We start from the raw sequence: 13,073 nt of genomic DNA, 5'->3' as shown, positions 1-13,073 counted from the left end.
CGCCAGGGTCAGAATGACCCTCTTTATCTTTCTAAACTTGCGTGAGATTCATTTTGTGATTTTATTTACTGTGTTACTGTTTGAAGTGTTGCCCAAATACTTTACACATTGCCTCTAAGTTAAGCCTGTCTGCTCTGTGCCAAGCTAACAGGTTGTTGAGCACATATCAATTTAGCATTTGCTTGTGGCTTGACCCTGACAAGATATGTGGTTTCTGCTTGAATAGGGTTTTACCCCTCCTCATCTAGCAACACAGTGTCCTTCTTTCATGTAGGTTCTCATTATGCTAATGAGGCTACTAGATTTGGGCAGCAGAATCGCATAGATTGTGGGGTACTAGGTGCAATTCCACACCATGTGACGCCTGTTGGCCTCATCTGGATTTTCTGGCTAACTAGCAGCATCTCATCTCTACCCAAGAGAAGGGATGATTGTGGCAACCGGGTGCATGACAAGGAAGACTCATCAGGGGAATCATGGTTGATTAGGTCTCATCTGTCTCTCTCAGTTACACTGATCTCAAACAGGCAAAGACAACAGAGGCAGAATATACTGAACAAGGGTTTATTGAAGTAACTTCATCTTAGATAAAATGGCATGTATTGTAATAACTAGGATGACAAAACACAATAAAAGCAAGGGGATGACGACGAGAATGAAACACAAAAACAATCCTACCATACTGTCATTAGGAGTGATATATAGTCCTCCTACCTACGCTATGTTTGAGCACAGCACAATAAGTCTAATACGCCCTTCAGGTTTCCCCCTGGCTAAACATCATCCCTCATACCCGAGCATAGAAGCCTGTAGTCTAGCGAGACACTGTCCCCATGTAGGTCAGGAGTTCGGCAGTCTAAGCAAGCAGCTGTAGCAAGACAATCAGCAATCAGCATGCAGTTGTGGTCATCTGGCTAGAATCTCCCTCTAACATGTATGGGACAAAGGAGTGTTTTGATAATAAAACAGTTGACCTTCTAAGAAATTGTCCCCACATATGAGTGTGTGTTTCTGTGAATGTTGGAGACACAGCGTACCATTTTTGCCAGCAACTCTACCTGACTGTAGCCTTGAAGAAATCACAATGTGAAATGAATGTCCTGCTGAGAAAGTATTACTTTCCTAGGCGAAATAACAATTAGTTAGAGAGATATAAAACAACACTGCAAATGTGGCTGTTGCTAGAAAAATAAAGCAATGCTGACTAAAATGTAACTGGGCTAAATTGCACAACGGTAGGCCTAGTTTGCTAAAATAACGTGTCTAAAATATGGCTGAAATAGCTATACAACACTACACAGGGCAATTGGTCTGACAAATCTCAAGCTGGGCCAGTGATTTAAGGAGAGCTAATGCTTGCCTTAGCGAATGATATATGGATCCAGAGATACTTAGCGTAGGTTACGAAATGGGAGTCTGCTTTTTTAGATTAATTACTGAAAATAACCGAAAGGTCGTGGCAGCATGTTCAATTGTGGGCAATGCAATTGCCAGGTAAGACGTGAGAGTAGTGATGTCGTTGAATAAGGCCAAGACGTTCATCTCAAACTGGTGAAGTCTCAGTGAACAGATTAAGCTGGATCACTTTAGCATACGAATATTGAGATCCAGATAAAAGGCAAATAAGAGTGGGGAAAGAGGGCAGCCTGGTTCCTCAAACAATCTGAATGGACTCAGAAAGTGCACCCATGTAAGATACCTGGGCAGTCAGGGAAGAATATAATAGCTTGTACCTGGTGATAAAGCTGGTCCCCAGTCCCATTGCTGATATGACTGACCACAGGTACTGCCAGGAGACCCTGTTAAATGCTTTTTCTGCATCCAGCAGGATCATCCCAGTGGACATGTTTAGCTGCCCTGCCACATCCAGAATGGTGATGGCTCAATTGACATGAGAGGTAGTGTCCCGGGAGGGAACAAATCCATTTTGCATTGGATCTATCAAATCTGTGATAAGATCAGCAAGGTGATGTGAGAGGACCTTAGTATATATTTTTGATTCACAATTTATGAAAGAGAATAGGCGATATGAGCCACAATTTAGGGGATCTTTACTGTTTTTGATGAAAATAGTGATATAAGTTTTGCCCCTAGAGAGTGGTGTTGACATAGAAAAGCTGATAAATTAACCATCTCTGTGAATAATTGAGAAAGAATACACTTAAACTGCTTATATAATTCTGTTGCATCTGGGTCAGCTGCCTTGCCACTTGCTAATTACATAATGACAGCATCAATCTCTTTCCTGGTAATTGTACTATCCAAGGCAGTTCTCTGTTCCTATGTAAGCCGGCTCGGTCCTAGGGACTGCAGATATGAGGCCATCATATCTTGGGTGGCCAAACAATCTTTCCTGTATAAATCTGAGTAACACTGTGGAAATACCACTAGTATGTCATGGTCACCTGCCCAGAGACATCTCTTATAACTCAGATCAAATTGTTGTTATTCTTTCCTTTAAGTTGGAAGACCTATAACTGACCCATCTCTTCGCTGTTTTCAAAGCACTGTAAGTACCTCACGCGGGTTTTGGAGCATACCCTCTCCCACATCCACTTCTTTAGCTGTGTATGTGCAAGTGTCCATTTTTAAAATACCCTTTGAGAATTTTCAGAATAGGTAAAAAAGCTTTTGGCAGTATGAGGGCTCCAACTCAAGTTTAATAAGCTGTTCTCACATCTGATCCTCCGCGCCCACTCCTCTTTGCCCTTACTAATAAGATAACTTGTAGTCTGGCCTCAGAAAAATGCTTTCAAGGTGTCAGAGACTACAGTAAGGGTTGTAGTCCCCCGATTCAGAATTATTGACTCATTTAACTTAGTACACATGTACTGGACATATTGAGGATTTAACAGCAACTGGCAATCCAAAATCCATCTACGTAAAGGCAGGGGGGGGGCTTATCATGTAACTAGCTTTACTAAAGAGTGAAAGTGAGCTGTGATCCAAACCGATCTGTGGGTTAAACTGCATTGTTGTTGTGGGCAAGAGGCTATTACTAATGAAAAATCCATCCAGTCTGGAAAATGTCCAGTGCAGGATAGTATATAATGTATATCCAGGCTCATAACCCCGAAGACCTGTAGGCATCATCCAAGGCACGCATATGGCAGATCTGTTTCATAGGAGCATGTGACTTAGCAATCCTTCCCTGAGTAGGTAATAGGGAGGATGTTGAATCCAGCCCCGGCACCATAATAAAATTGAAATCCCCGCACATGACAATAGGATCCAGTCATGTACTGAGTTCTCCCAGTAGATGATTAAACATGGAGGGATGATCAAGATTGATGCACAGACCACACAGATCAATTTTTAACACCTGCTCAGAGCGGGCCATAAACTGACGCACCAATATTAACCTATAGTCCTCCTTGCACTTTGCTCTACTCATGTCAAAACATTTGACACTAGTGGAGCAAAGCGCCACAATAGCGTAAAAAATGATGATGCTATTGGCCTAACAACCGCCATGGTGCACAGGACACACATGGTGTTATTAGGTGGGGCAGGGGCAATGCAAGCAAACTGGTGCATCAGTACTGATGCACCAGTTTCTTGCAAATCTGGCCCTCAGAGTGCCAAGTTCTTCCCTCATATATTTAACATATGTGCTGGAACGTATCACATTTATATTCCAACTAAGAATATGTAGACCCTGGGTATGCTCACAAGTAGCTTTATCCATTTTGGAGTTGAGGCGCAATAGTATGTATGTGCTCATGATTTAGCTCAGTTGTCACCATGGCTGCTCCTATTTTTCTCATCTTAAATCCCAAACTCTTCTCCACTCCCCAAGACCCTGACCTCCCAACAACAGCAAACCAACATTTCCCACCTCCCTGCCACCCACAACTCCTCCAAACCTCCAGCCACCCCAACCTCTTCCAGCCAATCCTAACTCAACCCAACTCTGTCCCTCTCAGTAGGTAGGGACTGTATAGCACCTACAGATGTGAACCACAAAACTCACCCCAACTATGATTGCCAACCCTTCTCCACCACCTCCAAAGGTAACCAATCAAGGACAAAAAAGACAGTAAGCTCAAATAGCCATTGGGACAAACCCATCTGATATGAAAAGAAAAATAGAAATACAAGAGAAAAAACAGAAACAGGAAAGGAAGAGAGCAAAGTGAGAGAGCAAAATTACCATGCGAAGATATAGAAATAGAAAGAATAGGTATAATATGAAGCATATATAGGAGGAGAGAATCTCTGGGACTCTGTGAACCCAGCAAGCTTATGCAAACTCTAATGGCGGGCTCAGACCCCCAGAGCTAGCCATGAATTGAGAAAGGTCAATCCCCTCTGGGTCATAGCAAAATATGAGAATCCAGATTACAAGGCAGTCAGTCTTTATTTCTTAGAGTCCGCCATGACTTCAGTAGAGCTTGACCCTTTTCAGGATCACCTCCTTTTTCACCAGCAGAACCCAGAGAGTCCACCTCCCTCTCTACCGCTCGGAGGCCACCGATCTGCGGCATACCCCAGGGTTCGTCCCTCAGCCTGACCCTCTTCAACGTCTACAAGGCCCCGCTCGCTAACATTGCCCGATCCCACAACCTCAATATCATCTTGTACTCCAACACCCAGCTGATCCTCTCCCCCACCAAGGACTCTGCCAAAACCTACCTCCACAAAGGAATGAATGCCATCGCTCAATGGATGAAGAGCAGCTGCCTCAAACTCTATTTCAACAAGACGGAAGTCCTCATCTTCAGCTCCACCCCCTCCGCATGGGATGATTCCTGGTGGCCTACCACTCTCGGAACCACTCCGACTCCCACCGACCACGCACACAACCTAGGATTCATCTTGGACCCCTCACTATCCATGACCTAGCAAGTCAACGCCATCTCCTCCTCCTGCTTAAACACCCTCTGCATGCTCCGAAAGATCTACAAATGGATACCCACCGAAACCAGAAGAACAGTCACCCAATCCCTCCTAAGCAGCAAGATGGACTACTACAATGCCCTCTACGCAGGAACCACGGCCAAACTCCAAAAGAAGCTGCAACGCATCCAGAACGCCTCTGCACGCCTCATTCTGGACATCCCCCACCAATGTCACATCACAGACCACCTGAAAAACCTGCACTGGCTCCCAGTCAACAAGAGAATCACCTTCAAACTCCTCCTCCATGCTCACAAAGCACTGCACAACACTGGACCAGAATACCTCAACAGACGACTCTCCTTCTATACCCTGACCCGGCATCTCCGCTCCACCGACATCACCCTTGCAACCGCCCATGCATCCACAGAACTACATCCGGCAGTAGATCATTCTCACACCTTGCTGCCATAACGTGGAACACTCTTCCCAACCACCTGCGCCAGACCAAAGACCTCTTTACCTACAGAAAAGTTCTCAAGACCTGGCTATTCGAGCAGTAGAAGCACCCCCTCTCCTTCTTCCCTCTCCCCTTCTCAGCGCCTTGAGACCCTCACAGGTGAGTAGTGCGCTTTACAAATTCCTGATTGATTGATTGAGGATCCTGACAGTATATTGTTACACCCCAGTGGGTAACCATCAGATTGGCAGGCTTCAGCAGGGCTACCCTGGCCCCTAATGTCAGAAAGTATGGTATAGTCTCCCGCAGGTGCTGTCTGCCCTCCATTTCACAACAAAAGTCGGACCTAACAAAGAAGTCTATCCAACATGCATGAACTGATTTATTTGGCCAGGCCAATAAAAAGACAAGCTGCCGGAACATAAAATTCTCAGTATGAAGCAGATGTGCCCTTGAGTATTTGGAATGGAAAGCTGTGTGCCTGCTGTATTTGACAGTCTATAGCAGTGAGCTATGGGAAGGTCTGTTGGAACTGATAAACAGTATATTCTCTGAGGTCATTCCCCTTGTTTCCTTCTGGCATCCCCAATACCTGAAGATTATTACATCTCATATCATTCTTGGCATCCTCCAGTTTCTGCAACATGGACTGTAATCTGTCCTCATGCTGCTTCATTTGATCCCTTGTGCCCTGTGTAGATGACACCAGGGTTGACTGACTGCATTTCTATGTCTTTGAGGCGTCCATGTCATAGTCCATGTTTTTAGACATCTTTCCGAGTACCACCTGTGTCTTCATGTAAGAGTCCAATTAATTATTCTTGTATTCTTTCATATGCTGCACTAGCAGGTCATTTATGGGAGCGAAAGAGTAGATTTTCTTCCTTGTGATAGGTGGATGGAGTTCTGTGGGCCTTTCATCTCCAATTTCTTACATGATGCCAACCAAGATGCTAGAATATCCACCTCTCATGAGGTTACATTGGTGGGAGTAAGTTCCACCTCCTCTGGATCCCATATCAGCTCATCCTCATCAGCGTCTCCAACCTCCCCTGATGGGCTCACAAAATTCGCCAGAGACACTCCCCGATTGCTGATTAACCTTAACTCGTAACCAAACTACTAGGCACTTAAACTGCCCCAATCATTTCCATTAAGCAATGTATTGGTGAAACAATTTTGGGACCCACTTTTTTTTTGCACTCCATGAGGATTCACCACCAAAATTTACATCATCTCAAAATGTAGATAATATTATAGGTCTGGAAAGTTTTGTGGTGATTCGTCAAATTGGTTGAAAGTTACTGGGGAGCTAATATCTGAGGAATTCCTATCTTTGTGAATACTAACTATAACTACAGAGTGGCAATCAGATTTAATGTAATTTGTTTATTTTTGCTTATTGTATTTGCCTATTGGTTTACATAATCATGCGACCATAACTGTGTCTTTTAGTTGTTAATCTAGTAATTTCAAAACTTTACAAAAGCAGTCTAGGTTATTTGTGGGGCTTCCCTGCTATTTTTAGTAGGATTTGCAACATATGAAGTCCAAAGAAAAAAAAAAGCCAATCAGTTTTGTTTTATAACAGCTTTGTTATAAAATTAAAATAATTATTGTTTTTTCCTAATGGCCAATTATCATGTTCTCCAAATAGCAGTTTGTGTAGCTTCCTACCAGATCACTTTTCCATTTTATTGCATAAAGGTTCATAAGAAAGATACACATTTTTTGGCTTGTTGGGCACAGTTTTATTTTGAGAGACAGACTACATGCAAAGAAAAACATATGTAGAGTATTTTCTATTGTCTTACTTATCTGTATGTGTTGCATTTGTAAAGTGCACTGGACAAGGAGATATCAAAGCACTGGAGAGAGAAAACATGCAAACCAAAGGCTGACCAATCCAGGCAGACCCCTTATAAGTGGCCCCTACCAACTCCTAAGAAGTAAACAACCTTGTTTTAGGTTATGTGCAAAATAATAAGGGTGCATTAATGCTGCAGAAATGGCCAGGAAGGGAGTTCCACAGCCTCTACCGAGAAGGTCTTTTCCCTCCACCTGGCTTTCTTGCCCTATGGTACTACCACCTTATATCATCCTGCTGATCTCAGATGTCTTCTGGGAAAGTACCAATTCTCAGTTGTCCTAAGATAGTCCTAACCCAGTGAATGAAGAGCTTTATGCATCAGGCTTAGAGCTTAAAGTATGCACGTTTCTTAATAGGCAGCCAGTGAAGGTGCCACAGCCCTTCTGTGATCGAGAAATGTTTGAGTAGTCCCAGGACTAAGTGTACGGCCACATTCTGGATAATTTGAAGTTTGTTTTACAAGAGCTGATTGCTATTTAAATACAGAGCATTACAGTAGTCCAGTTGAGATGAAATGAGAGCTAGGACCACCGGTACCTTAGGATCTTATAGCAGGAGCTGTAAGGTTTTCTTCAAAATTCTAATCATCCAGCATCAACCATTCTATTGACTTGTGTGTCAAAAGTCAAGGCATTATTGAATATCACACCCAGGATTTTGGCTGACGTTAATGGCACAGGTAGAGCACTGCAATTATCCGGCCACAGCCATTCCGTCCAGATGGAATTATCCATCCCAAACACAATAATTTCAGTTTATTCTCAATTCATTTTCAGCCAGTTTGCTCTTATCCACCCACTGACTTTCTGCCTACAAGACTGAAACTTGTTCACTGTCTCATCCCAGTCACCCGAGATGGAAATGATGATATGGGCATCGTCCTTATAGGATGACACCTGCAAACCGAAAGATCATAGTAGTTTTGCTAGGAGTGCCCCATACAAGTTTAAAAAAGTCAGGTAAATGAATGACCCTGGGGGAACCCCACATTAAAACTAAAAGGGGGTAGCTCTGAAATCAACACAACTCACTTTAATTGTCTGTCATATAGGAAGGACTCCAGCAATTTCAGCACCGCATCCTTAAGCCTAGCCTGCCACAGCCTTTGCACCATCAGAGCTGGAGAAATGGTGTCAAAGGCTGCCAATAGGTCAATTTGTACCAGGATAGCTGCACCTCCCTAATCCATTTGCCTGCAGATAAGCTCTGCAGTGGTGATTAGTGCTGTTACAGTGCTGTGATTCTCCCTGAACCCAATCTGTCAGGTGTCCAAGAGATCACGATCAAGGAGAAAAATGGCCAATTTCCGGTCTACAAGCTTCTCCAAAATCTTAGCAGGAGCAAGCAGCAGGGAGATTTGATGGAGATTTTTCAAGTCACTGGAGTCCCCCTCTGCTTTTATTTTCAGTGGGATGACCACTGCCACCCTCCAGACCTGAGGGTAAACCACAGTCTACAATACCTTCAAAAAGGTAATTTCCAAGGCCTCAGCTATAAGGTCCAAGGCTGCCTGCAGGACTCTGGGTGGGCAAGGGCCAACTGGGAGCCTAAGGAAATACCTGTAAGCAGGGTCTTGATCTTAGGCAAAGGCAGCAGAGTAAATCTGGCCAACGCATGAGGATAGGATGTTCTAAGGCTGCCCTACCTTCACTTTGACATAGCTGGGGCTCAGAGTTAACTGAATCCTCCAAAGGAGCCGGGAACTCAGCATGGATACTGGACTACTCCATTGCAAAAGCAGTTATGTATTTGTTTGTAGATTTTCATTAGCATGTGGCTCTAATTGGGCCTTTCAGTTGTTTATATAGTAATTCTGAAACTTTACATATGTAGTCTAGTTTATTCTTTGGGCTTCTGTGACACTTTCAGTAGGATTGTGCTCCATACAAAAGCCAAAATAATTGAAAGGTAATCATTGTCATTGTTATAAAAATTGAGATTATTGTTTTTTTCCTGGTGGCCAATTCCTATGTCCTCCAAGTAGTAGCTTGTGTGACTCACTGCTAGGACAATTTTTCATTTTGTGGCACAGGGAAGCATAAGAAAGATAGTTTTATTTGATCCAGAGAACATGCAAAGAAACTGTATGTAGATTACGATGTAGTCTATCTGTTATGTATTTGTTTATAGTTTTCTAATAGCATGTGACTATAAATTGGTCTTTCAGTTTTTCATGTAGTCTATCTGAAATTTTACATATGCATTCTCATTTATTTTTTAGGCTTTCTTGCTACTTTAGTAGGATTGTGCTATATGTGAAGGCCAAAGTGAATGAGAGGCAATCGTTGCTGTTGTTAATAAAACAGAAATTATCATTTTTTCTAGTGCCCAATTATCATGTCCTCCAAATAGTAGTTTGTGTGGCACACTGCTCGGTCAAATTTTCATTTTGTTGCACAGTGGTGCATAAGAAAGATTTTGTTTTTGTAATTGGGCCAGCGTTGTTTTGTGAGCAAGAACACATGCAAAGAAAATGTATGTAGATTGAGATGTATTCTATTTGTTATGTGTTTGTTGATAGGTACCAATTGGCATGTGACCATAAATGGGTCTTTCAGTTGTTCTTGTAGTAAATCTGAAACGTTACATATGCAGTCCAGTTTATTTTTGAGGATTGCTTGCTGCTTTTAGAAGTACTGTGCTACAAGATATCATTAAGATGAAAAACTTTACACTTAAGGAATACTTACTCTACTTATTTGTAGTACCCAGAAGAAACATCTGTGCATCCTAATTTCTAATGCTGCCCAATTTCAGCAAAATCCGACTGGTATTTTTCATGCTTTGTCATATATATGAGTCTATGTAAAAATGAATTAGATTTCAAGCCTGGTTTGGGACCCCACCCTTTTTTCTTTGCACTCCCTTAATCAAATGGTATAAAACTCATAGTACTCCCACAATGAAATTGCAGCAGCAGGTCAGCAAAATTTGTGGACCTTTGTCAACCACTTGCAAGTTATTAAGGACAAAAATCTAAAAAAATCCCTATCTCTGGTTACCCCGGGGAGGTGGCTGTCCCTAAGGGCTGCGGAGGGCTGCACAGCCCTCCGCATCGCATTAAAGATTAGCCCAAGGGAGATGGGTAGTCTCCCATACAGCATCTGACTTAACCACTCACTCATAGAGCCATTTAGACACCCACACATTCATTCAACCAATTACACTCACTGAATGATGTTATCAGTGATCTAATCGGTGATGTCATTTAAGAGGTTATCAGTGATGTCATCAGTGATATCACTGACCATGTCATGAGTGATCTAATATGTGAGGTCATAAGCAGTGGATTACAGGGGTGCAAGTTGCAAGTTATAGTTAGGTCAAGTAACTATAACTGCTACTTTTCTATGGTTTTGTATGTGTGAAATGTGAGCCTAACTATAACGTCCCTGTAAACTTTGTTTTTTTCATTGAATTTCTGAGGATTTTTTAAAATCTATTTCTTAACTATAACTTCCCTGTAACCTTGGTGAATTTAAGTTTAAGTGAAATGTGCAATGCAATGTACGATAAGGAAGGGAGTTTGTAAAGGTATATATGAATGTCGGGCTGTATTTTTTAGGGCATGTCTTAGTGTGTTTTTCTATCAGTGTACAGCTGTGTATGTTAGTTCATGCATTAGTGTAAATCTAGGTGGTTTAGTATATGCACATGTGTGTGTGCGTGTATGTGTGGCTGGGTGGGTGTTTTAGTGTAAGCATCATTTTTCCCTTTGTGTGTTACTGTATGGATCAGTTGTGTGCCTCAATGTGTCAGCATATGCATCAGTGGCTTGCTGTTATCATGATATATTCATTAATGAGTGCCTGGATATGTTAGTGTGTGCCTGTATTTGTAAGTGTATGCATGATTGTGCACCTGAGTATATGAGCATGAGTATGAGTGTGTGCCTACTTGCTTTAGTGTATGTATCAGTATGTATGTAATGTGCATTTTGCAATCCCGTGGTGTGAGAAGAAAACATGGAATATGTAACCATAAAATTTGGAAAAACATCAAACAGAAAGTAGTAAAAAGTGGTGCATGCAATAAGAAGACTGTCCAAAAATACCAAGAAATACAAGAAGAAAGATGTAAAAAAAGAGGAAAAAAACAAAAAAATCCATACCAAATAGTGTCACAAAAAAGTAGAAAGTAGTGAAAATTAGATAATAACAATGGGAAGACAGCAAAAAGCAGATGAAAAAGAAAGGAGTGATTATGAGCGAAAAAACAATAAGAAAGTATTCATAACATAAGTATTTCCATTGTAGCCATTAAAAAAAAAATACCAAAAAATCAGATCCCCAGCTCCTCTGCGCTGCCAAGAACCTGGACGGTCGATACTCTGTTTTTCTTTGCAATCATGTCATCGGGGTGGATCCGCACCTCCGGATCCATGGATCCGACGAATTTCCAGGATATTGAATACATGTATATGCAGTGACTCAACTTTATGTACAAAGTCATAGTACCGCTACATAAGCTACATAAGTATATACAGGTGTAAAAATGTTGTGTTTTTTAGATTTAGGGCCTGATTACAACTTTGGCGGAGGGTGTTAATCCGTCCCAAATGTGACGGATATCCTGCCCACCGTATTACGAGTTCCATAGGATATAATGGACTCGTAATACGGCGGGTGGTATATCCGTCACATTTGGGACGGATTAGCACCCTCTGCCAAAGTTGTAATCAGGCCCTTAGTGTGGATCTGTAGAGCTATGTGAGGATCCATGGAAATATATTAATTTCATTGGTTACAAAGAAACCACACCTTTTTGGGATAAAACCCTACCCAAAAGGTTTAATTTCTTCTGTGCACTGACTAAGAAGCACACTCTTCAGAGAACTTGGTGTTTTTTTTGTATTTCTATCTGCTGAGTACTAGGTCATCTTTGGAATGGCTGCAGCACCACCACCTGTACAGCATCAATAATCTGTGTATTTGGAGAAGGAGGAAGAGGAAGATATGCCATTAAGCAAAGAACAAAGTGAGGTGGGGAAGTTGTTTGTTATTCCTTCTTGAAAGAAGGTCACAGTGAAAATTGTTAAGTGCACTATTTGTGGGAAAGAACTGTCACACGGTACCAGCAAAAAGTATAGCCAGGGAACATCATTGATGTGAAAATGTCTAAGGAATATTCATTAACATTTTTACCAATGATTAGTTCATCAAAGGAAAACTGCAGACCATGGCTCCACATCAGAAGCAAATGTGGCATTATCTTCGACCTCTGAAGTAGTAACAGTAACAGTAGTAGTAACAGTGGCAGCACTGTGTCCTAATTTGGCGTGCATAGCTACAAATTGCTTACGATGCCAAATGGCAGTATGAATTTAAAATTACATCAGTAGTCCACTATTTGAACGCTATTAACAATCATCTTTGCTAATTGTTTTTTGTTCTTCTACTGCACAAACTTGATGATTTGTTTGTTTTAATTGTTATCATTTGATGACAGTTATTTACCACTTTTTTTGGGTCCAGTATTTTAAAAAAAGATAATCAAAAGAGTTTTTCTTTTAAAAAAATGTTATTTTGAGAACCACATCAACTATTCAAATAAAAGCTGTGTTTCTCTTGTATTTGTTTATGGTGTATACATGTGTATTTGGGTGTGTTACTATATGATAAGTGAGTGTCTAGGTGTTTTAGTCCATGTATCGGTGTGTACTTGAGTATTAGTGGATGGATCATTGTTTGCCTGGGTGTTTTACTGTATGCCTGGGTGTGTATTATGCTTTAGTATTTGCCATGTGTGTGGTTGGGTGTATGAGTGTATGGGTGATTGTGTACCTGGCTATGTTAGTAGATGCATTAGTGTTTTCCTGGGTATGTCAGTGGATGCATCACTGTCTGTCTGGGTATGTTAGCATACATGTCATGGTGTCCCTGGGTGTGAGAGTGTATGGATTAG

This window comes from Pleurodeles waltl, chromosome 5 (genome assembly GCF_031143425.1).
Source record: "Pleurodeles waltl isolate 20211129_DDA chromosome 5, aPleWal1.hap1.20221129, whole genome shotgun sequence".
Classification (NCBI taxonomy): Eukaryota; Metazoa; Chordata; class Amphibia; order Caudata; family Salamandridae; genus Pleurodeles; species Pleurodeles waltl.
Note: the sequence above shows the minus strand (reverse complement) of the source record.